The following is a 14,876-nucleotide window of genomic DNA, read 5'->3' as shown; positions in this document are numbered from 1 at the left end:
CAACACTTGACTCACAATCTTTCAGATACTCCCTACAGAAAATGTGCACCAGAGAGATATCATGCTCCATTCCTTAGGCAGGCAGGACATTCCTGTCAATGAACTGTCAGAATAGTGACATTTCAGTGAAAGACACAGCTTGAAGGAAACAACATGCTGGCTCCCGATGAAAGGATCACCCCAATAGTAGTTCAATGCAACTCTTAAATGATACCAACCCATGAATAAACAACCTTTCAGATGTGAATTATTTTCATAAATATCTGATAAAGTTTTATGTATCCCATAACTCCCCTGTAAATAGAAGCAGGGCATGTAAATGTGCATATGATTGATGTCTTTCTTGTGTCATATTCTAACAGAATTCATGACTTATAGTTCCAATTTTTTGAGGGAGGGAAAGAGATGAAATTCAACATGTCAGAGGTAGCTAGATTTATGGCGCAGGCCTAAAGAAATAAACTATCCCTCTTTTCTGAATACTTTGCCTTCTCGTGATTTAGCATGGTACTTTTTAATGTATTGGACTAGAGCTGTCATAATCAATGGCCACTGGATAGCTGGTTAGAGTGATAGAGAAATGAGTTCCAAAATCATTGGAAAAGTATCAGATTCCTATATCTATTTTACTGAGTTTTGTAGTTATCTAGATAAAAAGCTATTGTTTAGCTGATTCCATAACCAGACATACTCTGTGTGTAACCCGTACCAAGTTTTGAATACAACCTCCTGAAGCCCTCTAACAATTATCACCAAGCTGTAATGTTTAATGTGACCCAAAGAAAAAGGATTAAAAGCATGACTGGGGAATAATCATATAAACTATGTTTAATTAATCTAATTTCATCTAATATTAATTATATATACAAGGAATGAAGTCATTCCCCCCCCCCCCCGCTTCATCTGCTTTTTGGAATGCAGACTCTAAGCAATCATCCCTTGCAATTATCACCAGACCAAATCTTTTGATATCTCTTGCTTGTTGTTGCTGGGTTCCACATCCAACTGTACATGCAAGAATATGAGCAAAACTGCTATTGCTATTGTTATAAAGAAGTAGCCATCAATAGTGAAAATATTACTGGCTGTGTATGACTATCGGAAATTAGAGGAGGTGGCACTGGAAATATTGCAAGTTTCTGCAGTATGAAAATGATCTTTAGCAACCATATTTTAGTAAATCCTTTTGATAAAGTTGTTGCTGCTCTTGTTATTATTACTATTTAGAAAAGGTAATGGCTGCCAGTCTTCTGTGTGATAATCTAGGCAACTCACAGCAACATTCCATAAAATAAGAATACATATAACCCATAAAACTCTGTAACAAATCACCTACCCATTAGAGTGCTAGAACCTCCCTCCAAATTTACATTTACAGGTTCCCCATTTTCCAAGTTGATGCAGGATAGGCAGGCAGATAGGCAGGCGATATGGCCCCAACTTTTCACCTTTCTTTCTCTCATCCTTGCAACAACATTTCTGTTTTCTTTACCACCATTTCAACTCTTGTAACAGATTACATGTATGGTACTTAGTACTTGTAGCGGGTGTTAATCTAATAAAAGGGGTGAGGGAGTGAAACTAATAAGTGTTGGCAATTTTAGATCAGCCATCCTTCTCTGCTTGTTGAATAGGTTACCCAGTCATTGAGGTTGTTGGTCTATAGCAAGACTGAGCTGCTATCACTTGAAGAAGACAATAATTCTTATTTGCATATGAGATCAACTAACAAGAAATGAGTCAGTCCTGATTTTAGAATTTATCAGCGAAAGGTGGTCAGATCCTGCAGCAAGAAAGGCAGAAAGGGCAAAATTTCCTTTTGGTATCATTAAAGTTCATTGCAAGACTTCTCTGGCTTTGACACCTTTCTTTGATCATCTTCAAGAGGCTTGATACACACACATACACACATGCACATGCACATTCACATACACATACATACATACATATATACATACATACATACAAACACATAGGGCAGGTACCATTTGATGATATTTGGTACTCTATTTTTAAAAACTAGAAGAGACCCAGAGAAAAATTACGAAGACAGTCAAGATATTGGAAATTAAACTGAGGAAATGAGAAAAATGAATATGTTTAGCTTTGAATAAAGATGACTGTCATTTCATGATGTGTTACATGAAGAAAGCTATATTGTTCCAGAGTGCAGGACATAAAAACTTGCTATAGTAATACAGATTCAGATATGTTATTATCTGTGTTATTGAATCTTTGGGACCGTTGTTGAAGTCTCAAGAAGATGGTGAGAAATGATCTAGATGCCTTAGGAGGTATACAAGATTGTACCTTCTTGTGACTTTAACACAGATCTCAGAGACATGCATGTGACATACCATTCAGGCTCACTGAATAATAAAATTAATAACTTCACTTAATAAATCAATAACTACCTTTAAAAAATTAAAGAGCTAGCAGTTGTATTGTACATGGCAAAAATAACTCCTTCAGGATGTCTAAACCATAGCTCCTTAATTTAGTGACAGCTTATATAAGTACAGCTTAAAAATAACTAGCAGACACCCTGTGTAAAGGAAGCACTATGTTTGCAATTTCTTGCTAATCAACTCTCTACAAGTGTTGACAGATGCTAATGATCTGAGAAAGTGTTTCAGTATGAGATCTTTTCCTTCTGGCTTTTCTATCTCATTCCTTAAGGTGGACAAGATAATAAAACACGGAAAGAGACAGTTGCTCCTTTGATGGATTCCAAGCCACAGATGACTGGAATGGTTATAGCAAATACTCAATCAGAAAAATAAACATGAACACAAAATAAAACAAACCCTTTCAGACTTGCTCAACACAACCTTGGAAGTGTCATACAATCAAATTTTGCTGTAGGGATTTCAGCATGAGTGTCATTTGTTAACTCTTGTGGGTTTTGTGCCTTGACCTGTTTTAGGATTTTGGCATGTTGAATCAGAAAGCTCAGTTGCTGTAATTCCCTCATTCCCCAGTAAGGAGTACCAGTCAACACCACCAGCCTGTGCCAAGTATTCCTAGTGGGTAAAGCACCAGCTAGAAACCAGGAGAATTTCAGTTCTAGTCCTGACTTAGTCATGAAGTCAGCTGGGTGACTTTGGGCCCGTCACTCTTTCTCAGCCCTAGGAAGAAGGCAAAGGAAAACAAATTCTGAAAAACCTTGCCAAGAAAACCATAGGGCATCACCCAAGCAGTTACCAGGAGTCAATACTGATTTGGAGGCACCAATAAATTAATATGCCATACCTTATTTTAAATTAGCAGAGGTGGTTCTTTTGCCTAGCGTCTACAAGAACAAAGTGGCAAAAGACTTCTGTCACGCAGCAAGAGGAATCTGGTTCTATTTTAAATAGAGTTTTCAAGCTGGTTGAAAAATATCTGAAAATGAAACAATTAATTCCCCTGCAAATCACACCCATTTGATAACAGCAAACTCTTTTAAAATTGACAATGAGTAGAAAAGAAAATGGGTTTATTGATTCACTTATAACATTTCTGACTCACTTTTCATAATTAAAAGGATAAACCCAAAATGATGGGGCAACAAAAGTAATAAAACTGTTTAAAAGCCCATAAATAATAAAAGCAGGCTATAAACAGAACCAACAGGCACAATAACAAAAGAAAAATAGTAAAAAAGATCACAAACATTTTAGGTGACATATCAATCTTTAGGTATTGTTCAGCAACTTATAGGACTAAGCAAAACAATAATCCTAATAAAGAAAATAATTATTCAGTTGGGATGCCTGTATTAAAAGTATCATTTTTCAGTTTACTGCTTTGTGATATCATCCAGACTAGATTTTGTTTGTTTATTTATATCAGGCGTTTATTATTTTTACTAATAACCCAAGATGGTGAACATATCCAACATACCTTGCTTCTCCGATTTCCCCCACAACAACCTTATGTGGTGGTTGAGCTGGGAGAGAGTGACTGGCCCAAAATCACCCAGCTGGCTTTCATGGCTAAGGTGGGGCTTGAACTCACTGTCTCTTGCTTTCTAGCTTGGCACCTTAACCACTAGATCAGACTGGCTCTCTTAATGGTTAAGCAATGAAGGAAACTTCTCTGGATAGTATGGTGCTGATTTGGTGATGTCTTTTAGAGCTTTCTATAAAAGGTTGAGGTGATTGGGCAAGCTAAGCCAAAATTGCTGCTTCTGTTTACTTCATACACCCATAGGGGTTTTAAAATTGTATTTAATTTGTGGCTGTCATAGATGTGAACTTGGGAGTCATGAATTACTTCACATATATAGCCTTGCTATTTCCAGATTTAGTTTAAAGAGTTGGCACATACATTAGTTTGCACCTTTCAACAACAAAGAACTTTGTTGAGGTTTTTTTTTTTTTTGGCATTCATTGTAATATTTGCATCTGAAAAGAAGAATTAGATACAGCATATTAAAATTGAAATCCTATTCTCATGCTTTCTTGGGAGCAGATCAGGTCATACTTCTGAGTGACACATGATGGTAGAATTGCAATTGCTGCATCCAGAAATATACATTACAAACTAAGGAATGACATCCAAATCATGTTACAGTATTGCTCTATGAGTGATCCTACTTACGTTTGAGAAGTCTAATTGATCATTTACACTTATAGGTAGCTTTCAACTTATAACCATTATTGAGTGCAAAATTTCTGTTGCTAAGCTAAGTGAGTTTTGTCCCATTTTATGACCTTTCTTGCCATGGTGGTTAAGTGAATCATTGCAATTGTTAAGTTAGTAACATGGTTGTTAAGTGAATCTGGCTTCTGCATTGACTTTGCTTGTCAGAAGGTTGCAGAAGATGATCACAGATTCCCAGGACATCACAATCATAATAAAGATCTGCCAGTTACCAAGCATCTGAATTTTGATGACATGAGCATGGAGATGCTACAATTGTTGTAAGTGTGAAAAATGGTCATAAGTCACTTTTTTCAATGCCACTATAACTTTGAGCAGTCACTAAATGAATGGTTATAAGTTGAGGAGTAACTGTATTTAAATAATATGAAAAAAGTTTGATTCAGCTTAGTTGGAAGAAAATAAGGACAGTAAGTGGTCAACAATAAGGGACATCTCAAATTGGTCAGAAAAGCTTCCTCTTGATCAGGGGTCCCCAACCACCGGTCCGCGGAACAAGTCCTACCGGGCCGCTGGCTTGCTGGGCGCCGCCATCTTTTTTTGATGAAAAAGTGCTTCCGGTGAGCTTTTCCGGGTAGAAAGCTCACCGGAAGCACGTTTTCATCAAAAAAAGATGGCGGCGCCAGCGCTTCCGGTGAGCTTTTCCGGATAGAAAGCCATTTCTACCCAGAAAAGCTCACGAGCGCGCCGCTTTTTTGATGAAAAAGTGCTTCCAGTGAGGTCACCGGAAGCACTTTTCATCAAAAAGATGGCGGCGCCAGCTGATGCCGGCGGGTCGCGGCGCCCAGCTGGTGCTGGTACCGGACCGCGGCATAAAAAAGGTTGGGGATCACTGCTCTAGATGATGAAATGGAACCCTAACATTAGAACAACTTTTCAGTTGGTATATATACGGTATCTAGTGTTGTCTTCCCCAATGGAAGATCTGGAGAGGTATCATTACAATTCCCATACTCCTCAGCTGACAAGGCTAAGGTTCCTCATTTCCAAGCACTGAACTGAAAAGATTGTGATTCAAAAGCATAAATAAAGTGTCACTTGTAAACTATCAAAGAAAAATCTGTGTATGTAGGAAAGGGAGGGAATGTTTGCCCTTGAAGTTCTCTTTTGCCGGATCTAGCCTGTTCCAAATTTAGATAGACGCACTACTCAACAACAAAGAGAAGAAATTGCATTGAACATGTGCATTTGTGGCGGAAATGAAAGGGCCTATTTAATTTAATGAAATTTTGTAGAAGACATTAAGGATAATTATACTAGCATCTACAGAGAAAACAAAAAAAAATCTGACTTGCTTGATTAGAAACTTAATAGATAGGGTCCTTCATTAATGATCAAGGATCTTACAGTAACCCACATGCATTAATTCAAGACTGAATAGTATCTTAAGGTTAAGTAGCAATGTATTCATTAAACGTTTCTTCTGCAGATGTCTTTAATTACATGTATCCAAAAGTTCAGATTTTTTTCCCTTCTCCTTACTGACCAAATTTGAGAAAGAGCAGTTAAAGTTTTCTATCAACAGCAGTATCAAATGCCTTTATGCAGAAATAAAACAGCCTTCACAAATGGAATATTCTAGTGACAAAAATTCCACTTTAGAAGGCAAACTTAAAATCCAGTTGTTAGAAATTATATTAAGCATCAGGAAGTCTAATCTTTGCTCACTGAGCAGGAGAAAGTTCTAGCCCTTGAAACACTGGTGTTGGCGATTTGAGGGTGAAGATAAATACAAATTAGGCAGATGTTACAGTTAAGCATCCCTGCCAGTTTGGCATTAGCATTCAGCAATGTAGCTAATCCTGCTTAGCAAGCCTCGGCAACACAACAGATATATTGATGGAAAACCAGCAGGTAAATGAGACAATCCAGTGTTTTTTTTAAACTAACATGAATGATCTTCTCCCTGCTGGGCTCATATGAATGACATCCTTCATATGAATGATGATCATATGAATGACCTTTTCCCTCCTGGGAAGAAATCATAGTTATATGAACTGTACCACCAGTTTTTGACTCTCAGAGAGGCAGGTTTTTCTTCCGAGACCAAAAGAGCTGCCCTAGAAAAGCTTGGAAAGACAGGGAGCTTGAGGAAAAGTAGTTTCAGGGACAAAACAGCACTCTCTTGTTTCCTCAGGCAAAAAAATTCCTGAAATATGATGGTGAAATTCTAAGAAGGGAAGAAGCCGAGAATATTTTCTCAGAGGATGAAAAGTTATCTTCTCTCATTGAGAATATGTCTCCAGAAGATTCTGGTGCAGGGAGGAGAAAGTAGAGGTTGTGAGAGATTTTGGCACTAATGAAGTGAGGCAAAGTAGTCATGTGGTCTTGGAAGTAAATTTTAAATTAGTTCAGTTCACATAGATCAGCAGAGCCAAACAGTTTCAATGAGTGGATGAGAGAATGGCATTGGAAAAGGGCCTTACAATTGTGAGACATTTTAAGGAACAATCAAACAGAAAAGGCCAGGCTCCTTTCAAACTAGGAGGCTACAGGTGTTAAGATCAGAAAGGTGTTAAAATTGTGTTAAAACTGAGTAGGAATGGGAAGAGCTGACAAAATGAGAAAAACATTCAGTTTCGAAAGAAGCATTGCTAGAAGCTGAGGGACATTCTGGTAAACAGTAAAGAAAAAAATAAATACAATACGCAATTGCCCAGAATTACTGAGCCATATAGGAAGAGTTATATAGGAATGCTATCAAAGAACCTTGACTTCTAGTATGGAACCTGATGAAATGGAACTATTATCTTGTGATACAAGCCTGTGAGGGAAGTATGGAAGAAGTCTTTCCATACTTTTCTGACTAGACAACCTAGTTACATACTCAAAGACTCTGAAATGATGGATTTTGGAGACCTTTTAAATTTTTGGAGCTTGGGAGGAGTTTAGGAGTAATGGGTACCTTAAAGTGTGCATTTTTTTTCATTAGTGGCAGAAGGAAGGCAACCCAGAGAGGTATCTATGGATATTCTCAATCATCCTGGTCATTGTTAAACCAAAAGTGCTTTTTCAAAAGGCAACTGGGTTTGGTTTTCCTTGAAGATGTTTTGCTTCTCATCCAAGAAGCTTCTTCAATTCTGACTGAACTGAACCGAACTGACTTTTTAATGCTAGCAAAGAACCTTGACTTTTGGTATGGAACCTGTACCGAACTGAAAAAGCTTCTTGGATAAGAAGCAAAACATCTTCAAAAATAACAAAGTCCAGTTTCCTTTTGAAAAAGCACCCTTGAGAAAGTCACGGAGGTGAGAGTAATATAAAGGTGCTGGTTCAGATGACTCCTGTATTTCTCATTTTCCATCTCAGATTTACTAGCCATGTGGGGAGAAAGATACCAACGTACAATATTTAATTATTAAGATATAAGGAGTTGGCCCTGAATGACTAAATCACATTGTTATTGGTGCAACATTGAAAAATACAATATTCAGGTTGCAAGATTGCATCAAGAATGAAAATGGTGATGGGAGGCAGCAATGAACTTGATGGAGACTCTTCTATATTTTCTGACCCAGGATCCGAGGCATAGAATGTATACCTGTCATTTGCTCTTAGGTTTCATAGTTGTTTCTCTTTGTTATTAAAACAAATTACTAAGGATAAAATGCAAGTAAAATAAAAAGGGAGGAATTGAGTTCTGGTTAACTAGAGCACAAGACAATTATATTCTTCTGTAATTTTTTCAGCAGAATTTAAGGCCAAAGAATATGAGGAAAAGAAAGGAAAATTTATTGGCAGGCAATCTATTTTTCTTTCTAGCTTTACTAATTGAACATGATATAGCTAAGGGCAAACTAGACCTGAAGTTACTTGTGTGATTTGATTTTGTATCGCTGATTTTTGTTGAACAAATTGCCTTAGTGGGACCACTGTGCTTTGATGGCACTATATTGGAGGTAGGGGTAGGCTCTTAATTTTTGGACCAGCCATAGCTCCAACTGCAGTTTTGCCCTCCTTGGTGACTGATCTCAGTGGGAGAATGGGTCCCACAATGAAATTTTATTGTTTCTCTTAAAAAGTGCCTGCTCCACATTAAAGTGTTTTTTTTTTCTTGGAGAGGATCTGGAAATAACAAAATAATTCATGAATATTTCTTTGTTTCTGAAGCAACTGAGTAAATGCTTCATGATTTGTCATATAATCTTACCATAATTAGTGGTAGCTGGTGCTCACTAAGGCTGATGGAGCAAGAGGCATCTCAATCCAGCAAAACCAAGAGATTAAGCAGCAGGTAGAGCTGAAAAGACACAAATATTTGTCCATCCTCCTTTGTTGACACATTCCATGGATGCTTCATTAAAACGGATTACAATTACATAGCCCATAATTAAATAAAAGAATAGAACAACTAATAGTCATTCAAAAAAAAATGTAGATTTGTGAAAAAGTGATCTATTTAAGAGGATAAGAATAACCTGATGAATTTGGCAAAGGCCCATCTTAGTTCAAGCAAGAATTTATGAAGAATATTCCAAAGCATAAGATGGAGAAAATCCCTCTACTGTTATTGTTCTGCTGCAACTGGCATTCGGAGGTTTTTACTTCAGACTGTTGCCATGTCATGTGATCAAACTGTTTGAGAAAGACAGTTATGCTTAGAATGGTCAGTAATAAATGGAAACGAGGCCATCAAAAAACACAGTGGCTAGACACCATCAAAGCCAACACCAGCCAAAGCATAAAACAACTGGAAAAAGCCATTCAAGATCAGAAAATAAGGAGAGAGCTAGTCCAATATCTGAACAGATAGCATTATCTTTACCTCAGACTCAGTGGAAAAGGGGGAAGTGAAGCTGAAGGTCTTTCAAGTGAAAGTGGCAATATGAAAGTGAATATGTGGGAAAAAATTAGCAGCAGCACTTGTGATTCCTGGGGTCAAATTTTGTGTGGTGCTGCTTTTCTCCAACCCCTAATATAGGGTTTCTTTTGAGTGACAGAGAAAGCAAAACAGAAGCCTTTGGCCTGGTTACTTGGACAATTACTTGGACAAAAACATACCATCACACCAGTCACAAAAGGCTAAGAGATAGCTTTGTGGAGTTAAATGTAGTTGTCATAAGGCGCTATTAGACAAACATAAGTCATTCAATGAATGGGCCAGGATAATAGAAGGATTATCTGTCTGTCATCTATCATAATCTATCATAATCTATCATCACCTATCATCATTACTATCATCATCATCATCATCATCTGGCTGCCAACCTAATAGAATGTGACTCTGGGTAATGTATGATAAAACCATAAAAAGAAACAGTATTAAACCACCATGAAAAACATTGATGCTATTATTAATAAAGGCTAGGAGAGAGCATTGGATATTACAAATAGTGGAGCCACCTCAGCAGATTCCCATACCCTTAATCCATACCCAGGATTGTTGACATAGTAAAGTTTGGAGGAATTTCTAGAAGTATGCCAGAGTCTCACCTGGAATGGGGAAATGGTGTTGCATAGGGTGGGTGCCATGAAAGAAAAGACCTGCCTCTTGGGTCCCAACCAGAGGTAACTCTTTAGTAGATGGGACCCACAACATAGGTCTTCTTCCATGATAGAATGAGCAGATGTAACCAGGAAGAAGCTGTTGCTCAAATAACCCAGCCCCATACCATGAAGGGCTGATATAAGCCTTATTAAAGCTGGAAAAGGTCTACTTATTGTAAAAAGAGATGGGAAAGGGCACAAGGGAAAGAAATAGATTCCAGGAAGGTTATTTTGTCCTTTCACAGATGGAAGGATTTAAATATTTGAGTCTATTCTCAAAATCATCCCACAACAGAAGGAATGGAGTGCTGTTTTGTTTTTCAGATGATTAAGAATAAGGTAACATCAGTGTGATCATCTTGAGTCAAAGGTTTAATCTAGCTACTTCTGATAATTGCAATGTCACTTCTAAATGCCTGCTGAAAATCAGCTCACTGCTGAAATGCAAATCAAATGCTGGAGAGCTTCATTGCAAGGCATTAGGAAGTGCTTGTGAAGTGTGCTGAATTCCATTCAGTATAGAAATTAAAGTGAAACAGTAGGGTTCAAATTTACCCATGGGGAACTAATTTGTTTTCCAAATTATATTCCATTGCACAATCATGAAGGTCAGAATTAAGATTCATGCTCATGTTCCTTAGAATGTTCATGTTAGAATACAAATCTGAACAAAAAAATGTATCCAAAAATTAAATATAACTAACATTTGTAGATCAAGGCTGGACAAATTTTTTTCTGGGTAAGATCTCCCATAGTATGTACTGTAAATGCCAAAGATATCACCCAGACAAGATTTTCCTTATTTCTTACTTCAGATGCTTTCTTTTAAAATGTTAACTCTATCCAATGATTTACATAATAGCTTCATTGTATTGTATGGTACTGTATGTTTTGAAGAAAAACAGCCGAAAATAGATTTGTTGATGGAGGCTGAGTGGAAGCTAGAAGCGCATAAGTATTCATGGGGATCTTTATCACCATGTACGGCTTTCCTATATAAATATAGTATTTATCTGTTAACTGTGCAGTTTTACTAGGATCTTAAAGATGCACAATTGTTTCATACGACATGGCTGAGGTTGATGGGATGGAAATTGTTGAAGTTATGATGGAGTTTTATGAGCGAGTCATTCCATGGATCCAGATGCTGAGAATATCATTATGATTCTCAAGTAAAGGAAGGACTTCAGAAAGCATGGCCATGAACAGTCATAGAACTTCACAATATGGTTGACCTAGAACAACTTTCTTCACAGATATCCTTAACTGCATTTGTTCTGATTTACTTGACAGAAATGTTCAGCTGATGGAATGAAACCAAGCATTCGGGAGACAGAACTATACACCCAATAAGATCACCAGACAAATCAATAGACCCCGATCGACTGCTAGGGAAGCTTTACTAAAAGATCACAACAGAAGAATCTGCTGGGTTATTACTAGAGCTCCATGTTGAAACTACTTGAATTCATTATTAATACTCTGCATATTGAATAATGACATTGCAGTTTCTCAGGTTTGGCTTCAAAGATCATACTTGCATAGAGATAACCATTCAACCTGAACCGTTTTTTCACAAACAACAAACAAAAACAGGACAACGATCCTAACATGGAAATCAGAACCTGCAACAAATCCAGGTGTCTATTTTGCACCCACATTTATACCAATTGGACCGTTATCCCGTCCCCAACCTTTACACATCCTTTCTCCAATGTGATATAGGCCTTCATTCACCAGCCACGCCCCTCTGGATTCTGCATAGGACAAATAGGACACATTTTGTGTGAAATAATTAATGTTTGATAACAGGACTTAAACCAAGTAATATTGGAGCATTTCAATCTCCCAAGACACTATTAAGGGATCTCAAGGTGACCATCTCAGGAAAAAAAAGAGACTTTAACAACATGACTGAACCACAGATCGTTGAACATGCAACATATCAAAAAGGTTTCAGGCTATTGTAAAAGGTCTCAATAAACACAAGTTTTTAACACACTACAATTGTTAACTGATAAGCCACTTGTATTGTAACTCACATGTAACCTGTACCTGCAAACCCAACTTCATCTCCCCCAGCTTCATTGCAGTTTAAATTCTATATAAGATCAGTTTAGCACCCCGTGCTTCTAAAATGGTGAGCTGCATATTAAAAAAATCATGTCTTTTAATAATATTTATTAGTTGGAAATGGTGTTCCTAGACTCCTTCTGATATTTGTAGATAGCTTCCTGTGTGTTCCCAAAGGGGCTTTATGCTTTCAGTATTCACCCACAACAGAAGCAGATGTTCCCTGTTACATTCTGTTTGATGCCTGCTTGTTTCTGGTGATCTAATTTTCCGGTAAATAAGAGATTTTCCTCTTCATTTTCTTTATAACAACCACCACTATGATGGCAAGGAAGGGAATGTTTGGGAATATATGAACAAATATTTAAACTTTTTCTTTAAAAGTACAGCAACAACAGATTTATACGCATGTACACATGTGCGTGTGTGTGCAAATGTGTGTGTGTGTGCGCGTGCATGCACGTGTGTGTGCACACAGAGATATATATATTTAGATCAAGACCAAACCCCCTTGCTGGAGAGTTGCAATGTCTCTTTTGACATTCTGGTGGCTAACAATTGAAAGCTACTCAGATAGCTTCCAAACATTAGAGATTAGAGAGAAAGCACCAGCAAGTCATTCTGGACTATTAACAAATCATCTCCTAAGCCATTAATAACACTACAGCCATAATCAAATATGTCACATATGATATGTACAAAAAATATGAACAAAATAATCTAGCAGAATAGATAAAAGAAGGTTGAGAGAACTATATATTGTAATTGAAAAAAAAAATGTTTCTTATGATTTGTATTTTAATTGTCCAGAATAGATGTACTTACAGTGGTGATCAGATTCCGCTGTGGCCCTCTCATCTGCCTGCAGTGTTTCACATCCTAGAACAGCTTTTCCAATGAGTTGAGCATGCGGAAAGCAGCACAGTGTCTTACACTAACAGCCCAGAGTTGAAAAGCAAGGATAGCTGGACTTGCAAACCAGAAAAGTTGTAATAAAATTTTTAGTCCAGCAATAATTGGACTGGACAAACTAGAATTTCAAGACAGCAGTCTAATCATTAGCCCCTCCTTGTCCTTTGGCATATTTGCATAATAAGTGAAGAAAAGTGGATCTTAAAAAGAAAGTTTGACAAGCCATAGGTTACACAATGTAGTACAACTCCCAAGTTGTGTGGAGTTGATAAAGAATGTCTTGAAATACCAGAAGGTGATACTTGAATGCAAACAAATGAACTCCTGCAGAAGGCAGTGGAACAAAAGCCAGAGGTGGGGTTGAGTTATGGCTCAACACACATACGGCTGATAAATATTAATTTGTTTCTCATGTGATTGCTACACACATTTCTTTCAGCAACAGCTATGCCTTTCATGATCCTTCTTTAGATTATTTCAGTGTTTCTTTAATTAAAAAGAAGCATATCTATTATGTGTTTTGTGAATTTTCAACACTCTTTTAAAAAATCCCAAGCCTTCACTTTCAAGCGAATCAGCAGTGTGACGAGATTATGAGAATAAGAGGAAGCCAAAATGAACTGTGACAAGTGAGTTGTCTAGATGTGTTATTAATTTAGTCTTCAATCCAAAATCCTCCATGATGTTTTTGAGAAACTAGAAGCTTGTGGAAGGGTAAAACTTCCACACACAACTTACAGCGGTATGGAGCCAAAACTAGCAAGGTAGCAAAAATTTAAGAAATGGATGTTAAAGTGATGGAATAAGTAATGAGTAGCATTCTCTTTGTCTCAGATGGTCTACAACTGGAAAGGGTTTGTGTGTGTGAGGAAAGCAAAGCAGGGTAGGTTGGGAAGACTTAGTTACAAAAATCTGTGAGAACTGCTACACTAGTAATTGGTAATAATTGGACATTACTAGGACAGAGTAATAGCGATCTGCTTTTCAAACAGCGATAAATTCCTCTCTGCCAGTTAAACAATTAACCCGTTCCTTGCAGACTCTTAATACTACCTCATTACCTCAAATCTTACAACTTTTCTACCTCATCAGCTATATCAACGATTAGATAATCAATTTCTATAAAATATTTTATTAATGGTTTAACTGTTTTATTGTTTTTAATTGATTAGTGTGATTAGAGTGTTTAGTGCAAATAGTGTGATTACTGACTAGTTTAAAAGATCAAAATTCATGTAATTTAATTGAATAGCAAAATCATTGATCTAGTGAATTTAAATGAACAGTGTGGTTAATGATTAGTGTAATTAATTGATTAATGATTAGAGTAATTAACTATTCAGGCTGATTGTTGCTCAGGAATATTATCTGACTTGAGAGATTACTGCAATTGATTGTTTGATATAATATTGGCTATATAGATTACCCAAAATCGCTCCTCTAATTAATTCAATCAACGACTATTTTAACAATCCTACCATGCCAAAAAGAAAATCCTACGTCAAACCACAACCTAAGAGAAGATGATCCCCACCAATGAACCACAAGACTCCTGCACATGCTTTAAATGCTACAAAAATCTAAAGGATAATGAAAACTCCATCAAATGTTCTCTGTGTAAAAATACACTCATCATGACTGCTTGGGATTACCTGAGCAGATGATTCAATACCTAAAATCATCCAATGAGTTTCCACATATCTGCAAATCATGCAGACCCAAACTGGATCTGCCTGAAAGAGTTGATACCATTGAAA

At 37.1% G+C, this 14,876-nt stretch overlaps 1 protein-coding gene across 1 annotated transcript in view; it reads right to left on the bottom strand.

Moving 5' to 3' along the window:
* The window catches only part of ATP10B (ATPase phospholipid transporting 10B (putative)), a 139,697-nt gene extending 126,584 nt beyond the window's left edge, over positions 1 to 13,113 (bottom strand). Inside the window, exon 1 of the mRNA XM_087954181.1 lies at positions 13,033 to 13,113. The gene's annotated coding sequence lies outside the window, so the exon portion shown is untranslated. The remainder of the gene's footprint in view (positions 1 to 13,032) is intronic.
* Between the last annotated feature and the right edge of the window lie 1,763 nt (positions 13,114 to 14,876).

This window comes from Notechis scutatus, chromosome 2 (assembly GCF_049901735.1).
Source record: "Notechis scutatus isolate UNSWTSFEM ecotype Mainland chromosome 2, rNotScu1.2, whole genome shotgun sequence".
Taxonomy (NCBI): domain Eukaryota; kingdom Metazoa; phylum Chordata; class Lepidosauria; order Squamata; family Elapidae; genus Notechis; species Notechis scutatus.
The sequence above is the reverse complement of the archived record's forward strand: the minus strand, read 5'-3'. Positions and strand labels throughout refer to the sequence as shown.